The sequence below is a fragment of the Amblyomma mixtum genome, chromosome 5 (genome assembly GCF_055824585.1).
Source record: "Amblyomma mixtum isolate Tamu chromosome 5, ASM5582458v1, whole genome shotgun sequence".
In the NCBI taxonomy this organism is placed as follows: Eukaryota; Metazoa; Arthropoda; class Arachnida; order Ixodida; family Ixodidae; genus Amblyomma; species Amblyomma mixtum.
In genome coordinates, this window is record NC_143016.1 from 167,181,153 (window position 1) to 167,204,500 (window position 23,348).

General features: G+C 44.5%; 1 protein-coding gene and 1 long non-coding RNA gene across 2 annotated transcripts in view; both read right to left on the reverse strand.

The window, feature by feature from the left end:
- LOC149344523 (BTB/POZ domain-containing protein KCTD9-like) overlaps nucleotides 1–23,348 on the reverse strand; it is a 201,445-nt gene that overhangs the window by 167,569 nt on the left and 10,528 nt on the right. The gene's annotated exons all lie outside the window — the stretch shown is intronic.
- LOC149344526 (uncharacterized) lies at nucleotides 10,947–12,033 on the reverse strand. The gene is made up of 3 exons (XR_016282773.1): nucleotides 11,694–12,033; nucleotides 11,508–11,565; nucleotides 10,947–11,087 (listed from the first exon to the last, which is right to left on the reverse strand). It is a non-coding gene; the product is annotated as an uncharacterized LOC149344526 (long non-coding RNA).

The window sequence follows — 23,348 nt, forward strand, 5'->3', positions numbered from 1 at the left end:
CTTTCTTCAATTCTAAGCCAACTTTCTCAATAATAACTCACCTTGTAAGCGATGCATATAAGCAGAAGTAATTCACAAGGCACATTTCACTTGGCCGTAAGTGTCACAAGGACTCAAAATCGGCAACTTTGTATTGGTTAGCAGCAAGAAAAACCTTTTTTTTTTCATTGTAATAAATCCTGGTACTGTGTAAATACTTGTGTATGTTAGTTGCTGTTGAAATGAGGTCCTCGACGTGAGCATGGTCGGCCGCAATTTCATGGCACTTTGTGCACTGCCAACTTCGTGCTTCTGCTAACAAGGTTTGTTGAAGTGCTGTTCAAAGAGCTGGGATCATGTATTATTGGCACCAGCTTAGTGAGAACCACTGGAACTTGCAGAAGCATGATAAGTCCTTCAACTGGGGCTATTTGATCTTGCAGTTTAATGATCATTTTAATGTTGGATAGTCGTAATTCAGCTCTTGCTGTCGTATTAATATGAGTAGTAGACACCTTTGACCATGCCCCGAAATCTCAACTTTACTATCCAGAGGTATAGACACTTTTCACAAAAAGTGTTTCAAATAGGTATTACATGTTTCGAGAAAATTTTTTACCAGTTTTGGCATTGGCAGAGCAGCAAAGGCGGGTATTAAATTTGAATCAAAATAGTTGTTTTACCACACATTCTAAAATTCTCTGCAATTCTTGATAAAATTTGGGAGTGATATTAGGGTGGCAAGATGTTTTTAGCATTTCAAATGCCCTTTTTTTGACGACAAATTTGTCACAACAATATTGATATTTCTTTTGCTTTACTATAAATTTTTCTTTCTTTTTACCATTCAGTTTCAACACTACAGACAGTCTTGTTTTCTGTTTTACAACATCTATTTCTTTCCTCTGGTGCACTTTTCACGAGCACTACAATGAGCCCTATATTTCATCACGTAGTGACCACATGTTTAAAGTCTGTGTTCTCGCATGTCATATGTTCATTTTATCCACACACCAGTAACGACTGGAACCACTTTTTTGCCTTTGTCACTGCGATCGTCAATCAGCCACTGTTCTGTTTGAGGAAAGATAGGTCAGAAACGGTAAGAGAAGACTGTAAATCGAATTTACCAAATATTTTAATCATTTAGGGTCCTTTTTTAACAAGTAAAGACCAACATTACCCAGTTTGTGCACCCAAAGCATCATCATGAAAACTGGGTGAAACCCAATTCCTGCTCAAAAAGTGCCTTCAAGAGAAATGTAGCCACGTGTTTTCCATGTCATGAATTACCGTGGAAGAGTTTCCTTTATGCTCTTTTAAAGTGCAGTTTAGGGAGATACCAATTTCACTAACTGCCAGCAAGAGCCAAGCGCTACAGAATCTGCCTAGTTTGTTGTTGGTTGGAACCCCAGTAGTGCTAGGACGGTTGCCTAGCCCTTTTGAAATACCTACAAAGACCATTCAATTAAAAGCACCCAGATTACAATATTCAGCAAGAGCTTTCCTAGCACTGTCAGTGCTGAATGAGGTGGCAGTATAGGCAGAAGTATCCCACACCAAGGGATGGTGCAATCAGAAAAGGCGCTACCTACCTGTAAAAAAAGTTGAAATTGGCCCATTGAAAGTACACGTGCAGCACCCACAAACATTCATTACCTGATTAACATTTCCACTGGGCTTCAGTACCCTTTTAGCAGTAGTCTCGGAGCAGCTTGTCAGTGAAATTTATGCGGCTCTGCAGAGGAAACAATGTGGTGGCTGGGTATGGTCTCAACCGACTGTTTTGTAACATGGTTTGTCTATAGGGCCAACCAGTTGTTAGTAATCTATTCATACGCTTCATTAATCACTGACAAGGCATGTTGGTAGGAATGCTTTATTTGGCACAGCAGTTCCGGCCGACATAGGTCTATTGTCACTCTGGTTGCAGGCCAGGGTGCAGACTTGTGAGCACGTTCTTGAGCCAGTAGCCTGGAACGATGAACAGGTGCCTGGGACCAGAGAACGCCACGCCCCGCAAGGTCGGTTGCTGAAGTCCCTCCCCTAGTGTCAGCCATATGCAGGGTTGGATGCCATGAAAAGAGAGAACAAAAGTGGGCAAGCTGATAAAAGTAAAATGCAACTGATAAACCACTAAGAGAAACCCACAAATTCACACAAAAAAATGGAATGCATGCAAGACAGAAAAAGATTGGGACATCTCTCAACACACTATCCAGCAGCCTACACACTCCTATAGTGGCCTTGTGCATGGACATTTGAAAGATCTTAAAAAAAGATAAAGGCAACATTGTTCAAGATGTGCTGGAAGAACGACACACAAAGACTGTGCACAGAGCTCAAGAGAGAATGAAAATAGTCAAGACAAACAACAAAAGGGTTTCACTGGGTCAGACCAGTACTAATTAAGAGGATCAAATTATCAGGGATCAAGTCTTGGCAGTTAAGCTTGGCCAGCCAGCAACACTGCTGCATTTCCTTTTGTGGCTCCCGACGCTGGCGGCACACAGGAGGTCAAAGGCTCTATATGCTAAACCCAAAACCTTAAATGGGGAAGGGAGGGGGACACCAAATTTTTTCGTTGGCGTCTTTGTTTCAAACATTGCGTATTGCCCCAGGGCACACATGCATGACACATGCTGTGCGATTCGTATATGCACTATAAATAATTTATTACCGTGTTACTTCTACTGAGCGGTTTTGCTTTCTAAGCGCCGGGGTGTGTTATGACGTCACTCCCAAGGAAGAGCAGCAACCCTGGTCACGCGGGCTCCAAAAGTAGACAAAGGGACTGCTGCGTCGTCTGCTCTTGTACACATGCTGTGCATAGCAGGGATTTTCGAATTGCCGGCCGGTACTATGACATGCTTAGCAAAGCCAAGCGGGTGAGGGGGCAACGTCGAGTTCTGAAACCAAGCACCTCACTTGGGACGATCTCAAGTCAGAATATGCGATTTCAGCGTTGTATTTAGCTTTGGAACACTCCGCCCATTCCAAAAGAATAAAAGGGCGCAACAATTTCTGGGAGTCTTTTTGGTGATCTCACGAGTATATTGTGCATTCATAAGCAGATAAAATTTGTTTTGTACAATGTATTTTTAAAATAAATATTTGCTTTCCTTGTGCTTTGCTGCGTATGAAATTAGAGCTAGTTCTCAGCAATGTTGCTGTTCCCGTTGCAGCTTGGATAAGCCCTTGTGATCTAGATGCCAATTGAAAGCAGCATCTGCTTGCACTGGATGAAATGCTCCCAGTGCAGTGCATTGCTGCTATCCACATTGCACATAAAATAAGAATTTAATCCCACTCAAACAAATATCTTTCTGCGTCGAGTTTCCTTGCGGTGTGGACGGAATAACAAAAATCTGCGGACAAAAAGACTAAAATGTAGCCGTTAAATGCATTCCTGAGTTAAATATGCTATCTAGGCGAGCTGAAGCATTCAACAAAGAAAATTAAAACTGGGCGTCCAGCAAGCTACTCATTTTGAATTCCCGACGGCCGAAGCGAGAAACATAGTGGCGATAATAATGGACAGTATACATGATCAATTCACAGAAAAAAATTAATGAAGCCGCAAAAGCTGCAATGAAAAGAGATTTGCTTCCCCTGTTTGAGAAAGCTCCTTTTATGAGGTACATCTCTTTATTATAGGTGGCTACCCTTTTCTTTATTCTTCCCAGCATTTCATGTTCTCTACCAAGTGCGTGTCAACATCAAAATTTTCATTTTGAAGCAGACAATAGTAATAAAATTCACAGCAAATACAACTGAACATTCTAGAGTAGTTCAGATATCAATACAGATAGTTAAAATTACAATACAAACATGTTTCCTCAAAATGCAGCAATAAAACTGAATATTCCACACCAATATTTTACTTCTCATAATTTATCACATCCTAATGCTTACCGAGCATCTCAGTGAATGAGGGGAAATCATGTAGAATGGTAAAATTTGCCTAAAGCATAACTGTGTGCAGGGAAAAACCTGACAGCTTGAATTTGCAAGCTGGCAAGTGGAGGTGCTCATGTCACAGTTCGCACTGAAAAGGCGTATGACGTGATGTGGCACACTGCTGAGAAACAAAAGATTACACAAAAAATCAATGAACAGCTTAAGCTACAACGCGAGTGAGAGCTTTAACAAGACTGTCTTCCACACTGCCTTGTGACACCTAGAGACAGCTCCAACCATGGAATGCTGTCCCGGATGCATCATTCTTGACGGGACATGGCCCGCTTAACTCTTGTGTATGGGTTTCACCACACTGGAATCCCTAGCCATAACGGGCCCACCGATGCTGGCACATTTCAATTTGTAATCTGTGCAGCAATTTCGGCAGCTGTTTTCCTTCTCACCAGACGAAAAGTGCCTCAGTGATCTGGGCTGTCAGATTTGGAAGTTTCTTAAAATTATGCTCACAAGTTCCTGCTCTCTTTTATGGTTCATAAGAGTGGTGGTCATATGTGCTTTTACAAAAGAAACAAAGAGCACCACTTTGAGAAAATGCTGGAAAATTATCTAAACAAAACACTCTGCATGCTTTCAGGGGATTCATAAACTGCTCATTGTACTGCCAGAGATTATTTCAGGCTTTCAAAGGTCGGTTTTTCCATCAGTGAAAAGTACTGCCGTTTCCTGCCATTCCAATGAAGGCACCCTGCGCTCACACTGGCATCCCTTTCGACAGCAGCAATGCCATGGGACAAGCACCAAGAGATTTCCATAAAAAATATCAGCTTCCTATGACCTTATCACAGCTCGAACCGCAGAGAAACTAGCCTCTGTTTGTTTCTGCAATGGCCTACAAGATTGACGAGGCCTGAGAGCAAGATTTTCAGTTTGATTTTGATGCCACGCTAGGGTGGCGTGGCTCCTCGCATGAGTAAACTGAAAGTGCATGAATTCTTTACATTGCTATGACTACGGCTTATTCCACAGAAAATACTTTTGAATGCAGCTATGTCTATCCCTATGCACCAGCCCAAATTAACTGTCGAGTCCGGGAACCTGTACAGAATGAACCAGTATATACAATGCTCACATCATGGACGACAAGAAAAAGACACCCAAAACAGACAGGCTGCCATGCCTTATACATGTTAGAAGCAAAAATATGCCACGCCAATGTAAACAGACCGTGTGCTGGGCACTCACAGTACCGTTGAAACTTGCGGCAGACCACTGCGTTAATTTCAGTCAGTCCTTTTTTCCAACATGGCCACTTTCTTGACCGTGTCCCTCACAATTCACTCATTTTTCCAGGTAAAGAAAATTCCCCTGATGATTCAAGGTTGCTACACACCCTGTAAAGCCATCACAGCCCTTCAGAGAAATATAGTAGAACCTTGCTATTCTGTTATTGGTTTGTGTAATGTGCCGTATAACAAACCCAAAAATTATGCGTGTTACGCTATTTTTCTTCACAATATAAATCCTGGATAACTTTGTGGAACGATTCCCTGGTGTACATGTCCATAATTTCGTCAAATTCTGACGGCATGGTGCATTCAGAGACCAAGAGGAAATGCCAGCCAAGCTAGTCATCATTTTTCGATACTTTGCTCAAATGCACCTGAGCACTGTGGAGAAGGCTATGAAAAAAAGCAAGGAGACAAAGCATCTTAAGAGCAGCGGCGGCTCCTCCACACTACACAATTGCAATGGGACAAAGTATCTGAAAACGCCCAGGAATAGTTGATGGACTGGATGTGCCATGAAGCTCCAGCCCCATGAAAAACGAAAATATGGAAAGAACTTGGAAGCGCTAGAAAGGGAGCTTTCCAAAATTTGTGCCAGCACACACACACAAAAGTTTTAATGAAGTGAAAGTGCCAATAAATGCCAGGGATTAGGAAATAGCGCAAAACCTGGACATGGAGACAATCGTGTGCAGACCAGCAATCAAATTTTTCGAAGCTGCTAATTCAAGCTTCTTGCATAATAAACAGCACTCACAACATCCAAGAAAAAAATAATAAAAGGAGACTAAAAAAAAACGGGAAGGTGGCAAAAATGTTTGCAGACACCATCGCGTCAGGATTTAGCATTCATTGAAAAGCAGAGTGCAATCACCTTGAAATCAGTGGGTGGCCAAGCGGCTGCCTAAGGAATTTCTCAGTGCCCTTAAGTTCGTACGCAAACAATGATACACCACCCAGCTTGCCATATGTGACAATGCCCAAGGGAAAAATGAATATTACACACCACACAGCATGTGGAGAGGAGGGAATGGCCACGAGCATTTTGGAGCAGTCTTTGCAGCAAGCCAAAATTCCAAATTTCCAGTTTTGTAGCAGGTGACCAATACTGAGAGAAGGTAAAGATACAGATGTGCCAAAGTTTAAAAAACTACTGGATGCACAGCTTTTTTTAAATGCATATTATTTAAAAGGAAAGTTCATGAGTGCTTTAATGCATACGCCACACTGACATAATAAGACATGTTGCTGACATGCCTAGGCTACTTGCAGCTGCTTGACGCATCTGGAAAGAGAGAACTCTTCCCTCCCGTTGTAAGGAAAGGGGGGTGCCAGCCTGTCCCTACCACACCCGAGGCTCGTCACTAACCTGTTTGCAGGTGCTGGTGTACGAGCAGCCACGACCCTAGCCATGCAGATGTGCCCACTGCTATAGACCAGATTTTTTTACCCTCGCACGCAGGCTGCGGACGCGCGCCTACTCTCGACGCCAGTCGCCATCTGTCGGCGCGCGCGGCCCGAGGGACTGCGGGTCGCGCCGGCGCCGCGCATAGAACGCATGTTTACGTGTTCGCTTCTGCCGTTTTGTGCTCCATCAGCTAACGTATGAGGGTGTGTGCTGTGCGTCACTACTCACATTTGCCCTCTTCCAGACAGTGCTGCAGTTATCTTGTGCTCAGTTACTCGTTAACGTGACATCCGAGGGTAGTCGACCAGGTAGTGTACGGACTGTAAACCGGCACTTCGAAGCAGATTTCTGCGCTGTCGTGTCGTTTGTTGTCGCCTTTTACGTGCGATATCATCTATGATAATATTATGCATCAGAATGTAGATCTATTGACTTGACTCAGTGGAGTAGTAACCGGATAGGCGAGCTGCAGACTGAAGGTTGTCCCGACGGAGCGCGTGTTTTCGATCACCAGTACGTGTTCAGCATCCTTGCGCTGAGCTTGCTCTTGTTCCCATTAAGAACATTTCATGCACAGGATTGTAAGCACGACCGCTACCGATTTCAGCTGCTTTTTCCGCACGCATGTCAGAGGTATCTGGGGGGTAAAGGTTTATCTATAGTATCTTTCTGCTGTTGGTATCTACCTTAGCTTGGTTTGGTTTATTAAGGTTTTACGTCCCAAAACGACTCAGGCTATGAGGGACGCCGTAGTGAAGGGCTCCGGAAATTTCGACCACCTGGGGTTCTTTAACGTGCACTGACATCGCACAGTACACGGGCCTCTAGAATTTCGCCTCCTTCGAAATTCGGCCGCCGCGGCCGGGATCGAACCCGCGTCTTTTGGGCCAGAGCAGAGAGCCGTAACCACTGAGCCACCGCAGCGGTGCGGTATCTACATTATTCATAGGAAAATATGCGCGATTTCATTACATTTTCCACACTTAGCCAAATGCCTACGCAACGCTCTCACACGCGGCGAGAGCTCCTGAATAAAATAACGCGACTTCGGACCTCAGAATTAGTGAAAGCTGGATTAGCTGCTCATATCTATTCAAGCTTTTATAAATTAAGCGAAAGTACATTTTTATGCACCAGGTTGCATAAACCATGAGAAAATTTGTTTTCTGTTGGCGCTGCGACTCAGTTGAGCTCACAGCGGTAATTTGTTGATAAACTGGCGCGGCGACAAGAAAGCCCTGTTTGTGGAGGGAGGGCTTTATGGCCAGCAGGAAGGAATAAGAGTGCATGGGAATTGGAACTGCATACTAGCCGCACACCTAATTCTTGATATTGAATAAAAAGTTTCTTTGCGGTGGAGCACCAAGACGGAATTCGATTAAGCACGAGCGCGTTCTAAGCGCCGGCACAATTAACCTGAATGTCAAACTAAATGTCATTAAAACGCGTCAATGTTATCGCTTTGATAACGTAAATACTTCCTGCAACACAGCCACGCAGCGGAAGTATGCTCGACAATGTTTTTTTAGCGCCCGAAGCGCTGCTATATGCAGGCGCGGCCGCGGAACTGCCGCAGCCCCGCAGTCCCCAAAAAAACGCCCGCACCGCGGCGCGCCAGTCGGTGCAAAATGGCCGCGCCCAGGAGAGGCTCAAAAATCTGGTCTATAGCTACTGCTTATCGCTGTCACATGACTTGGCCTTTCTGCAGCAGATTTCAGTTTTCCTCCATGCGCCGCACCTATCATTGCTGCGTTGCCGGCTGATCTGCGCCACTGTGCAGCTGTGGTCCAGCTCCTTCTCATATTACCAACGCTGTCATGGATAGCGTGCTTCCCAAATTAAATAAGCTGCAGTGTGTCACATCAGGGCGAAGCTCTCAGTATTGACAGCCAGGCTGCCTGTGAAGGGCTCTTTGCAGATGTTCTGCAGCAGGATGGCAGTGTCATCATCATCATCAGCCTGACTACGCCCACTGCAGGGCAAAGGCCTCTCCCATGCCTCTCCAATTAACCCTGTCCTTTCGCCAGCTGTGTATCCCGGCCGCCGTATCCCGGCAAACTGCTTAATCTCATCCACCCACGTACCTTTCTGCCGCCCCCTGCTATGCTTGCCTTCTTTAAGGACCCTTAAGGACCAGCGGTTATTTTGCCTTCGGATTACATACCCTGCTCAAGCCACATTCGAGGCTGAACGGTAGCTATGCAGTTAAAAGGTTTCGTGTGCACATTTTAAAAAATTGATCATGAATCATTTTTTACCAGGTAAGTGGATATATTCAGGCCGCTTTCAGTTTGGGCATATTGCCGCTTTGCACATAGTTTTTCTGCAGTGCTACGAGGTACGCCTTAATGAGGTTTCACTGTACTTATGAGTAGTAAGGTTGCTGAATTTGATGCGTCTCAACGTGAAATCTGAACTGACTGATACACCTCCTGCAGTGAGGCCCATGACCCAAGTGTAAAAGTGAAGTTCTGATCTACTGCTATGCGATGCATTCAGAACAGGTGCTGCCCTTGATGGCCTCACAGATAACTTTGACAACAATGGCAACACAGACATCAAAGTTTGCTCTCCACCATTGGTGCCATGTTTGCTGCTGCTCTAATGTCATTTTCCACAGTGGCCCACTCACAACTCACCTCAATCCTGACCGCGGTGCGAAACCAGCAAACAACCTGTAAGTGGTACTGTGCGGATGGATCTTATGACCATGCCACTGCTCTAATTACATCACACCACTTTCTCTCACTCCCATGGCGACATTCCGAGTAAAGGTGGGGGAAGGAGGAAGCTGGAGCACCACAAAAGCCAAATGTACAACAGGGCCACAATGCAGTGGCCTCGCTCAAAGCTCTTGCCCAGAGCTCAAACAGCACAGGTATGTCTGGCTGAGCTTACAACTTTTGTCACACCCAAGTTGACAGCTCACCAGCCACACACACCACAACAATCACACACGCCAACAATGCAAGATCTGGCGATATGATGTTAAGCCATCTGTGCTTTAACCAACCCGAAATTCTTACCACTCAGTCCAGTAGATGACCTCGGTTCTCTCCGGCGATACACCCAGCCATTACTGTTCACAGCTATGGTAAATTATCATTTCGACATCTCAGATTCCCTCATCAAGTGGCATGAGGGCAATTGAGCAATAACTACAATTTCTGGGTAAACCCTCCCTGAAGGGGCCACAGAAAATCCTCCACCAAAGCTGAAAATTATATTGTTTGAAGAGCAATTACTTTTTGTTGTTTATTTATCAGTTTACCTGCACCTCAACGGCCCAAAGGCAGCATTACAAAAGGGGTGGGCTGACATGTAGCCTCCTGCCGCAGAATTTTTCACAAAAGGTAAACTGAAGAGCTAAACTGCCCATCCCCACCCTTGAGGCTTTTTTTCCTCTCATAATTCCTACTGCACTGGAAGTCCTACGTTGGTGCTTGAACCTGAATGCCACACACCCATAGGTGTGCTGCACACATCTTTTATCAGCATAGCACCATGTAAGATCATGACAATGCCGCATTTGAGGTCAAGAGGTGCAAGTACCCAAAACACTAGGTACGAAACAAAAACACTAATGCTGTGCGAGTCATCCCTGTGCTCCATCTTTTGGCTGCCTCAAAAAGTGAAACTACAACAAATATCTACTTTTAACTTGTGGGGAAAAAAAGAGACAAACATAGAAGGAACAACACAAACAATGCCTCGTCCTTATCTTTCCATGTGTTCTTCAAATACGGGAACTACTCCCTCATTCAGCTACCTGCCCTACCTACACTCGTCTATGGCTTCTCGGCACTGCTTGTCTCTAGGAGCACAGACATTCCGAGTTTCACAGCAGGAAGCCCACTTTCAAAATTACAATTTGCTTGATCCGTGACAGCCTAGTTGCTTTGTTCACTATACAGGCAGACTTTGTTCACTTGGGGTTTGCAGGTGAATGCCATCTTAAGAGTGAATATTTCCAAGTTTTCTTTTTGTTTCTTCTTTCCATGTGATGGCTAGGGCGAAAAACTACCGCCCACCCGATGCAAGGCAAATAGCCACGTAATTATTACCACAATGACCTGTCACACACTGCAAGAGTGCCTTGCGAGCTCTATGCACCTCAAAAGCTTCCAAAATAGCAAAGGACATCAAGCACCTTGTCCACAATGTTCACCTCCTTCAGGCGTCTCTGAAGCATCACCTGCAAAAGGCTTTAAGCTTAGAGGCCTTAAAAGAACGCTTGCTTTTCCAGTTGCCTCATGCAAGCACCTTCCCCATGTAAAGCCGATGCTCAGTGCAGGTGGCACAGCACTCGTTTTAAAATTCACAGAAGGTGGAGAGCTCACCCTGTTGCGCCTTAAAGCCTTTGCTGCTTCCGCATTCTATCGTCCCATTTTGTTCAGCTTCTGCGTCAGCAAGCGAACGCCGGACTCGATGCATGAATCGGGAAGGTCCCTGCATACGAGTAAACTGCATTTCGGTTTTTCAAGTGCTGTCTTCTGAAATGAAAATAAATTTAAAAGAAGAACATGTTTACGCGCTGCAGACACCAAAGCGTAATCGCTTATCTCGCCGCAATTAGTGCCCCTGTTTCGGAAAGCGGCTCGTATGGATAAGCAGCAACTCAACTGTAAAATGAACCATTAAATCAGTAGTCTATACACTTTCCTATTAGCGGGGGCACAAAAAATCGGACCGCGCACAAAACTCACCGCATAAACGGTTAGTTCAACTGGACTGTTGTCAAAAGTTTCCCGCCTTTTTTTCGGGCGCACGCTAACCATGCCTGTTTTACATGACCAAAAGTTACGTTGGGCCGGGCTGACAAAAGGTACAAAAACATACTCAGCGCATATTCTCTTCTGTCGAACTGCACTGAGCTTTTGAGCAGAACTCAGGATAAAACAGACGAGTCTCACCTTTACGGCCTTTGTGTCCACTGCCGGGCAAGCGGGCTCAGTGCTAGTCCTGGGTGATCTGCAAACACAAAATATTCGGGCGCAAGGAAGTTCAAAATGAAATGCCGAATGCCATATAACGGGCAATAACTCAATACATACAGTACATACATACCAAAAGACAGGAAGAATAGAGAGATTGCTCACGGGCAACACGAGCGCGCGTAGCTCCCACCGTCCGGCCATTCTCCTACTGCAAGCAATGCTCGGCTCGGCTGTAGCTCGGCTAGCTCGGCTCAAACATGACAAAAACAAAAAAAAAATGGCCGGACGTGGCGTCATTTTTTAAACCGGATGCGACGTCACGGGTGAAAATAACGCTTGCGTTATTGCGACCGGGTCGCAGGAGACACTTCCGATTCGCAGTAGCCTGTCGGGCCGTTCACTAAACCACTACGGCACCTTGAATGCTGGGTCGCACCTTGAACGCACCTGAAGCGTTTTCTGGTTTTCCCACTTCCTGGTGCGCGATTATCCCGTTCGCTACGCAGAGATGTCTTTCCGCATGCATTGTCTCGGGAAGGCTAGGTCTTGAAGGGGCCGCGAAACACATACTCAGTGCGCTATTTTGTCTGTTGGTTACATAGAATGAGTTATAGTGATGCCATTAGCACTGGTCGTAACGCGTATATTCCGTTTTTTAATATTTTAATTAGCTCGCAAAAACAAATTCATGGCGCTGATGGTGCCACCACACTGTGGCGGTTTTCAGCAGTGGACGTGACATCATCGGGCGGGAGCTTTATGCTTGGACGAACTGTAAATGTACTGCAAACTGTGCTAATAAATGAATAGGCGTTTTGCCATGTTTTGGGGGTTTGTATTAGATCAACAAAACCAACACCTTTGCCTTACGTAAAAGCATTTCAAAGGAAGCGAAACAAAAAAAAAAACACCACCACAGACTCTGGCTATTGTTCTGCAGTGAAGGGCTTTTCACCTCTCTGAACACATCTATGATCTATGAATGGATCGACCTGATCGATCCATTGCATTCTACAAGCGTTCGTTTCGGTCCCAAGGAAGGACAAAAAGAAAAAAAAGATGGTTTGGTTTATGTGGTTTAACCCAAGCAGCCACAGATATCCGTCGGACGTACGAGCTAGATCCGAACGTCATTTGCCGAGATCGGACGTCCATCGGACGTACGAACACAATCTGATTTCGGATATCCGTATTCGTACATCCGCCGGACGTACGGACAGTGTCCACTTTTGTATATCCGCATGAGAGACGAGGTGGACGTCCGAAGGATGTAAGGTTGAGTATTTTCCCAGGCCATGAGTATGGACGTTTTTTATTTCACAGAAAATTCCAGTCTTCCGTGTATGTATACTGTTTTATTTGCATCAATTGGAGAGTTTGACGCGAAGACGTTTGTAAATTGGTACGATTCCCCTTCTACCTGCAGTGCAAGAGCCGCCAACGAGCTAAATTTATCTAAGAGGAGAAGCAGGTGTTGCAGAATTTTGCAAGAACTCAATGACTAGTTTTATATTTATAAAACTTCTCCAAATTAGAGGAGTTGCGCGACATGTCCACTGTTTTGATAGCTAAACTTGCCATTGAAACCATTCGTAAGCATCAAAACTCCCGTTATAGTGAACTAGAAAGAGTTACTTCTAGTTCACTGTAACTCCCGTGCGTTCTGCTATCACCATCATCATCAAATCAAATCAAATCGTCTTTATTTCTCTCTCAAGGAGAAAAGGGGGTGACGGGTAAAAGCCGCATGACTGCGGCTTGACAAAGCCCGGCCCCCTCTATGTACAGTTCGGCAGTATTGCTCGTGCACATACAGAATTAAATTTCACACTTCCTCTCAGACCTAAATTTTTTTTTTTTTGCACCCTACAGAACAAAATCACTCCAAATGAAAGCATATGCAGTTTTAAATACATTCGAAACACACATTCTAGAACACATCAGGTTTTAAACATAAAAATTTCAAACACACTCAGATTAAAAACACGTTCAGTTCAATAATTTTCAATTTTTTAAAATTCTGGAAAAGACGTTACCTTTAGTGGTAGCAGAAAATTAAGACATTTTACAGCAAAAAAGCACCAATAAAAATAAAAGGCACCAAGAAAAACACAAAACGCAATCATACAAGAGAATCATGTGATGTTGGCTGCAAGGAAATGTGCATGTAGCGCTCGTAATGACAATTTTTCCGGGAAGGTATCGATGAGCGCAAGGCTATTTAGAAGAATAGCAGCATGATACGAAATGGACTGGCGACCGTACTCTGTACGACAGTGAGGCACCACCCATGCGTCACTATGACGTGTATTGTAAATGTAAGTGCGGGGGCGAAGGTTTAACAAATTCAGGATGCTGTGATTGCACGCCGATACGGATGAGCGATATGTACAAGATAGACGTTAAGGATAAATGCATTCCGTGGGAAGAAGCTTATAGCGCAAGAAGTAATCGGAAGTGTGTGCATGACAAGGGACATTAGCAATAGCACGCAAGGCACGTTTCTGGCAGATTTTAAGTTTCTGTATGTTTTCTTTCGTTGTAGTTGACCAGACTAAATGGCAGTAGTTAAGTGTCGACAAAAATAGTGCGTTATAAATTAAGCGTTTAACTGTTGTTGGCAAGAAGTTGCGGTGTCTGTTTAGTATCCCGCAAACCTTATTAAGTTTGTTGCAAAGCCCATCAACATGCTTGTTCCAAGTTAGAGTTTCCGATAATGTTACGCCAAGAGTCTTAATTTCATTAATAATGCTTACCTCTTCGCAGTCTAAAAGAATTTTGCCCTTGATGTTTACCTTTGTGTTCTTAGTACGGAAAAGAATAGCTTGAGTTTTTTTGGTATTCAACCGCAGGTAATTTGTTTGCGACCAGTCTCTAACTAATGATAAAGCGTGATTTGCCGAGCAGACTAGATCATCAGTATTTGCCCCTCTGAAAAACATAGCAGTATCATCCGCGTACCCAACCCATGTAGCTGTGTTTAGAAGAGAAAAAATGTCGTTAATATAAACAACAAATAGCAGAGGTCCTAGAATACTCCCTTGCGGTACGCCGGAAGTGATGGTTCTTATGTCCGAATTATGATTGTTATTGCTGACATACTGGCACCTGTTTTGAAGGTATGAGGAAAGGAGACGATTTGCACTACCGCGTATTCCGTAATGCTGCAGCTTAGATAATAAGGTTACATGATGTACGCAGTCAAATGCTTTCGTGAAATCAATATACAGTCCTAGTACAAGTTCTTTGTGTTCAAAAGCGTCAATAATGAATTCTTTTTCTGTTAATAGTGCCAATTCTGTGGATTTGCCTTTCAGGAAGCCATACTGGTGCGGCGAGATAAGTGAGAATTTGTTTAAAAAGTTGTAAAGGCGTGTGTGCATTATTTTCTCCAAGCCTTTTGAAAATATGGGTAGTACGGAGATGGGACGATAGTTATTTATGGCATTTTTATCACCCCCTTTATGTAGAGGGGGTGATAATCTGCATGTCTGCATGACTTTTGCAATCTGCATGTTCTTGGGAAAACTGCTGTACTCCAGAGCTAAGTTGTATATCTTATTCAGGACAGGTGCGATCAGGTCTAGGATATATTTCACTGGGGCCATCTGCATGTCGTTCACATCATGTGATTTAGAATTTTTCATTGTCTGGAATGCAGCAATGATTTCAGTCTCAGTTGTGGGGAAAAACACCATACTGTTACTAACTGCACTTGGTCCAGGAAGTGGGACAGAGCTTATTGCTGGTTTACTGTTTGAGGTGCCAACACTAATAAAATGGTCATTAAGCATATCAGATAGCTGTTTGTCAGCCACAATGTTATTACCCACACTCAAACTGGTGAGTACAGCTGGGCTTTTACTTCGAAGAAGACTGTTTAACCGCTTCCATATTAAATCAGGGTTTTTAATTGCATCACTGAACTGCGCCATTAAGTACTGATCTTTAGCCTTCTTAAGCTTAGCATTTAGACGATTCCTGAACGACTTAAATGCTTTAAAATCTGACGCATCTTTTGATTTTATGAATTTCCAGTATAGTGCGTTTTTAAATTTAATTTGAGCTAGTAGGTAGCTTGTAATCCATGGCTTTCGAGAGTTTTTGGCACTCGAGCGTGTCGTGTAAGGAAAATGCTTTTTGTATATGTCTGTAATATCTGACAGGAAAGCGTCATACATGGAATCAACATCAGTGTTTTTAAGAACAAGAGCCCAGTTGTGGGCCTGAATATCAGCACGAAAACTGTTTAAAGAAGCATTAGTGATCTTTTGAAAAAACCATGTAGATGAGTTTTCTATCTGTGGTGCTGTTCTATCTTGAATAAATGCGAAAATAGGCAAGTGATCACTAATGTCCCACACAAGGGTGCCAGAAGTTGAAGGCTTGTCGATATTGGTAACAAAGATATCAATTAGAGTTTGCGAAGATGATGTTATACGTGTAGGCTCATTGATGAGGTTGACGAAACCATATGCATCGAAAACTGATAACAGACCAGTTCGATAGCTGGAAGAGACAGTCAGGTCAATGTTAACGTCCCCACTAAGAAATAAGAAATACTTGTTTAAAGATATGAAGTCAAAAAGCTGCTCAAGAAATCGCAGAAAAACGGTGATGTTTGCATGCGGTGGGCGATAAATCACGGTGAAAAATCTACAGCCATCTCGAACAGTCAGTGCCTCATAGTTCTCATTTGACGCAGAAAATTCTTCAACAATATGCGCGTTAAAACAGTGTTTTAAAAGGAGCAGCAAACCACCACCCCTTTTCTGCGGACGACAAAGCGCAAAGCTTTTATAATCAGAATGATCAAAGGTACAGGAGGCTTCAGTGTACCAAGTTTTAGATACCATAACAGCATCAAACTTGATATCCACGGAATTGAGTAGCAGTTCAAAGTCATTGTGCTTATTTTCCAGCGAACGGGAATTTAGGTGAAGAAAAGACAATGTGCCTTCAGGTTTCAGGCTTTTGAGGCAGTCGGGCTTGACTGGCATAAAATTTCATGTTTCTGCGTACTTTGGCTCATTGGTTCAGATATGACTACGTGGTCCCATCATCGCTAGTCATGTTATCTAGGTCACTCATTGATGCGATATGGATCACAGACGAGCCATCTTCCTTGCGCGCAAAAATTTTTCCGTCTTTGCACCATGCGTACTTCCATCCAACTTGCTTTTTCTTTCTGATTGTAGCCCTTGTAGAGTAGCTGCTTGTTGCAACGGGTGAGGTGCTCATTTATGAATACTGCGTTGGGTGTTTCGCATCCGAACGTTGCAGTTGTGACCCGGTTTTTCTTTGCCTTTGCTAGTACACTGTTTCTTTTGCCGCGACGCATGAAACGCACAATAATGTTTGTTTCACTTGAGTTGTACCTGGGTACTCTGTGACACGTGTCAATGTCGTTTAACGAAATCGGTTCACCCACCGCCTCGGCTAGCTTAATGACAACATCGCTGGGTTCAAGATCAGATGGCGCACCCTTAATTTCCAGATTGTTCGAGCGGGAGTACTGCTCAAGCTGCTCTACACGCTCAACTAGCTTGCGGTTTTCATCTTTCAGTGCTTTGTTAGTTTCTTTCAATGTCTTGATTTCTTTGATTAGCACTTTCACTTCTTTGTTTGTTACATTCATATCGTCACAGGAGTCACTGCAAAATTTGATGCTTGTATGCAAGGATTGAAATTGAGCTAGAACTTCTTTTCGGAAGTCGTCTAGCTCAGATCTCAAGTCGCTATCCTCACAAATTTCTTTACCATCGTCTTCTTTAGCCTTAGTACCTCGTGTGTTGCGACCAGTCATTATTCCACACCACACGCACAAACCAGCATGCACACATACAAAACTTCAACAATAGACTATAGACCCTTCGGCAGCAGTGCAAAAATACAACAACGCGACAACAGAGAGCGTACCAAATGTTTGTTGCTTACCTGCAAAGTGCAGGAAGATTAGTGAACGTGGCAAGACGCGCACTGCTGCCGAATGGAAAAAAAATAGATGTCAGTTCACGGTCAGACCAATCCAATCCATCAGTACGGCTCCGTAGCGCTGTTGTTGATTTGTCGCGTAGTGTCGCGCAGATCTTTATAGCTCTGTTATTATAAAATGTGGCTTTGTTCGGTCTGTGGACGAAATGACAACTTGCAAAATTGCAGAAAAGCTGACTTACAGGAAGATATTTTCCAACCAAAAACTCTCGTGCACAGGCACGTTTTCGCTTCCTGCCCTGCTGCCTGAGGGGGTTAGCGTGAGGGGAGGTTTGTCAGCAGCCCTCCACTGTAACCTTCTTGGAAAAGATATGCGGGCCTCGCCCCCAAATCTGCGTGGACCTGAAGCCCCGCTGGTCACCACCTGCTTTCGAGATACAGCGTAAAGGGTTGTTGTCGAAAGGTTACAATGAGGCATTCCGTTGACGAGCACCTGTCTCGACCCGCTCCTCGCTTTCGCGCCCCTGGTCTATTGTGTCCTTTCAACAACTTCCCTCTCATAGAGATGGTGGCCTCCCCTCTCCCTTTTCGAACAAGAATGCGAGATTGCCGTCTGCGAACGAGAGTTTTCGGTTGGAAAATTGTAGATGGCGCTCGTTATTCTGCAAGTTGTCAATTCGAAAGATACGGGAAGCGCCTGAAGTTCTTCTGGAACACCGGAATCCCGTACTGCGTCGACCTTGGTGTAAAGAAGGCTTAGTGCACATGTGATTGCCTACGAAGGTATGTATCCAGTACACTTCTTGGAACTTTGCTTCTAGGACAATGCAGCATGCTCATATAACATTCGTTCACAGGACAGTGGGAGCAGTAAGCGCGAGGAAATGGCTTCCACAAGTGTGTGCTGTTCTCACACTTTTGGGAGCCTACATCACACAGCTGCGGGAGCCCTCAACTCGCGCGAATAATTCCCACTCCTCTTCAAAGTTGCGGGACGGAGTGTTTTCGCATCTTGTTAATTTTTAAGGCACCGCTATGTTCACTGTGCCTATATAAAGAGTGACAACGCGCGAAAGGCAGACCATAGGAAGCACGTGAAGTCGCAGTGGTTCGCAACGGAAGCTGTGCGGCTTTCTGTGCACAGTCGCGTACAGTGCTGCGCAGGTTAGTGCCCTAAGGCCCATGAAAATAAAGAACAGATACATTGTCAAATATGGTGTGGAAAAGTGAGAGCTGTTATTGCCTTATACTTAGTGAGGTGTTTGTTAAAGTGCATTGTACGTCTTTTATACTTGCAGCATTAAACACTTCCATTAATTGGTTCCAATGTTTTTACTTGGGCTACTACATTGTGCCATTTGTTTCACATGACTGATGTTTGCCGCGTTCTTTTTTAATTCAGAAATCCTGTGGGTGGGAAGATTACGGATGTGTGTCCCAAGCTTGCCACATTTGAAGAGTCACATTTAAGTAATTTTCCGAATGTAACCCATTACTCTGCTGATGTATCATCAACCACAATAAAATATGCGTGCTATGCATCAAACTGTTTTTGGTTTTATTGCATTGCGTGGAGTGAAAAAAGCACGCATGCACCATATATGCGAATATTCGAGAAAGATCCGCCAATGGACGTACTCAACTGGACGTCCGTCGGCGGGCGAACCGTATACCTTTGGCCACCTTTCGGACGGCCGACGGACGTCTACCGGCTGTTTGCGGATGTTCAGCGGACATACAGAACATCCGAAATAGACCTCTGTCGGCCGTCCGAAGGATATCGGTGGTTGCTTGGGAACGTCCCAAAGCGACTAAGGCTATGAGAGACGCCGTAGTGGAGGGCTCCGGAAATTTCGACCACCTGGGGTTCTTTAACGTGCACTGACATCGCACAGTACACGGGCCTCTAGAATTTCTCCTCCAAAGAAATTCAACCGCCGCGGCCGGGATCTAACCCGCGTCTTTCGGGTCAGCAGCCGAGCACCATAACCACTGAGCCAAGATTCGTTTCACATTTGCCAGTGCGCATCGGCAGCTTGAGGACGATCAGCCGACGCGGCCGCCAGATTGCGCCATGCTCCTGTCATCTCCGCGCAGTGGCAAGGCATGGTACGCGGGGCGGTAGCAGCACGCACTATGCTAAAGAGTATCTCGCGCTCGAGTTGCGATAAGTCAGGGAAAGCCACTGATCAATGTTCTTTTCAGAGCCATTGACATGACGATGAAGCATTGCTGGGCTAGCTGGGCGTCCACATGGTTGTTGTAACCAAGGAAACGATGCTGCCAGCCTTGACAAGAGTGAGTTACAGCGAACAGACAACGATGATGTGCAAACTTCCGCGACGTGCTCAGATAGGATGTTTTGATTGTTCCCTTCCCTATGTAGTCATTGAGAGAGTGAAAGGAGAATGGGAAGCCCTGCCAAAATCGAGTTCAGGGCAGCATTTTCTTCGCTTGTATTTTTAAATTTCATCATTGAATAACTCCCGCTCCTATGCATCAATTCCTGTAAATCTTTTTGTGTCTGCATCTGTGTGACATAAAGAATCCATATGAAGTATAGCCGGCATCTCTTCAAGCAGTTTCACAGCTCCTTTGAGGTGCTTTTACTTATCTGTCCGGACGTCGATCATAAAATATTGTGCAAGCTCCGGAGAACTGTCGAGCCCTTATAATTATCCTTTGTTGCACGACGTCCAGGATTGTGCAGGCCACATTTACATTTTTTTCTTTTTTGGAGCATCTAGCACTGCTTTCACACAATGAGCCATTTAAAATAGAGATGCATGTCGAGCAGTAATACAGCACGCCTAGGAGGTGCTGCCAGTTGCTTCTTCTATGATGCGGTAGAATGTATTAGAAATTGTAAATTATGGAGTTCAACGTCCCAAAGAGACACTTATTTGCTAAAAGAGACTTTGTAGTGAAGGGCTTGAATTCATTTCCACCACCTGCGGTTGTTTTTAACGTGAGCCGACATCGCACAGTACATGGGCCCATTATTAAGGGACACTGCATCCAAGTTTTCTTTGTGAAACAGGTTCGGAAGATAAGGAAAATAATCGGGCACAAATGTGCTTGACAGAATTTTAACAAGGCGGCAATGCCGTCAGCGTGGAAGTGAGCGGCTGGCTTGAACATACCTGAAGAATTTTTGAGCCATTCATATAGTTTTTTCTTTGAGTGCGCACGTGCATGAAACAGCAGGTTTCTATTTAAATACATCCGTATAATTTGCAATTTACTGATGACATTGCCTAGCTAAGTCGCTCAGGAGATGAGCTGCAAAGCATGATCAATGAGTCAGGAAGAGCAGAACGCTAGGTCTTAAAATTAAATGCAGAAAACCAAAGTAATGTCTCGCAAGGGAACAGCAGTTCACAATTGGTAGTGAGGTATACTGGAAGTGGTAAGGAAATACATCTACTTAGGGCAGGTGGTAGCCATTGATCTGGATCATGAGAGGGAAATAACTAGAAGAATAAGAACACCATGAATGGTAGTTTACCAATATCCCTCAAAAGAAAAGTCTACAACAGCTGTATCCTACCGGTACTCACCTATGGGGCAGAAACGTGGAGTCTAACGAAAGGGGTTCAGCTTAAGTGAAGGACAATGCAGTGAGCTATGGAAAGAAAAATGATAGGTGTAACATTAAGAGATGGGAACTGGGCACAGTGAGTGAGGGAACAAACGTGGGTCAGTGGCATCCTAGTTGAAATCACGAGGAAGAAGTGGGCTTGGGCAGGGCCTGTAATGCGAAGGCAAGATACCTGCTGGTTCTTAAGGGTAACGGAGTGGATTCCAAGATAAGGCAAGTGCAGCTGGGGGCGGCAGAAAGCTAGGTGGGTGGATGAGATTAAGAAGCTTGCAGGGATACGGTGGCTGCAGCTGGCACAGGATGCCTGTTCGCCAAATGCAGCCGGTACAGCTAGCGATGACAGCGCTGCCCACCGGCAGGTAGCAGCCACATTAAGGCTGGTTATAAACATTCATTCAGAACGACAGCTTGACATCGCCGCTATTGAGAGGCCGCTCCATTCAAAGTAATGTGCACATTGCGCGGACAATACTTGAATATTCCTCCAGCTGTCATGAGCAGCTTGCCCTCCTTCAGATTGACCTTGCGAAAGCATTTGACCGCGTACGCCATTCATTTCTGTTTTCACTTCTAGAGCGAGCAAACGTGGGTTCTACTGTACTTAAAGGGGTGCAACTTTGCTACAGCAACTGTTCAACACGATTGATCATTAATGGCCAGCTCTCGAACCCTGTGCCAATCCGCTCTTCTGTGAAGCAAGGCTGTCCGATGTCTCCTCTGCTTTTTGCTCTTTACCTGGAACCGCTTTGTTTGAGTGTTTTGCGTAACAGTAATATCCATGGGTTCCCTATTTTGGGTAATGAAGTCAAATTGCTGGCATATGCTGACGACCTTGCATTTTTCTGCATTGACAAGCCCAGCATTGATAATGTGTTGTCCACAATAGATCAATTCGGCATCGTTTCTGGTGCTCAAATGAATCGCTCCAAAAGTTCTGGCCTATGGTTTGGTTCATGGGGCACAACTCCACCCCTGTACGCTGGCATAAAATGGTCTTGTGTGCCTCCTAAATATCTTGGCGTTCCACTTCATGCCTACAAATCCAGTGCCCATTACTGGAGAGAGCGAGTTCCGGCTGTTGAGCGTTATGCTCAGACGTTTGTACCGCATCGCCTCTCAATTTTTGGTCGTGCCCAGGCTTGCAACACCTTTCTGGCAACAAGAATTTATTACGTACTCCAGGTCCTTCACTGCGCCAGACATTACATACAGCGTTTCCATCGCATATTTGCGACGTTTATTTGGTCCTCCAAATTTGAGCCCATGCGGCGTGATAACCTTTTCAGGCCTGTTTGTGCAGGAGGCCTGGGCCTAGAGCACCTGTATGTGAGACAGTTGGTTGCCCGTTTCTTCTTTTTTCGTGCTTGTTCCCTTCCGATTATTAGAGCATTCTTGCAGGTTAACTTCATGACTCTACTTCCGAACTTAGTAGTTTCTTCCAATTTTACTGAACGACCCCGTTTACTAGGCTTTATGCAGGAAGTTTATGCCTCCGTGCGTTTTTTGACAGTTCGGTTTTCAAATGAGTACTTATATTCTGTTTCGCGCAAAAATCTGTACAGGGATTTGATATCCATGCTCTTCCCGCCCCCACTGTATCGTTCCGTCTACGTTGGGCTCATGGGTCATGATGTTTTAAAGCGAGTGCGTAAAATGCCAATTTCTCCTAGCACCAAAACATTTTTCTATAAATTACACACTGAAACTCTACCTGTCAAGACGTGGCTAGATAGGAAAAACATTTTTGTGTCTTCTGTAAACTGTCGCTTGTGCAATGTGCCTGAAACAATTGAACATTGTTTTATAGACTGCAAAGACGCGATTTTGTTTTGGGATGTGTTGCAAAGGACGCTACAGAAAGATTTCCTCCTAAATTCCCACAGTGTGCGCTACCTTGTTGTTTCCCAACCTGACTCGAATCCTTATGATATGATTGTTCTGATTGGCCTTCATAGTCTTTGGAAAACGCGCATGCAAGATCGCAACGTTGAACCTGTTGTTTCGCCCAGAATTCACTTTAGCCGAATGTTGCTGCAGGTAACGGACATTTACAAAAAATCGGACTTTGTACCGGATTGGTTTCCTCTCCTGATGCGCTGTATATCTTTACCGGCCTTTTAGTTATAATATGTTACTATTATGTTTCTGCCACGTAGCGCCTACCTAGGTGCTCTGTAAATAGTTGTTTTTGTGTGTGTATATACACACACACATATGTATATATATGCTTTGTATACAAAACCATGTAAATAAATACCATGAAAGAAAAAAAAAAAAAAAAA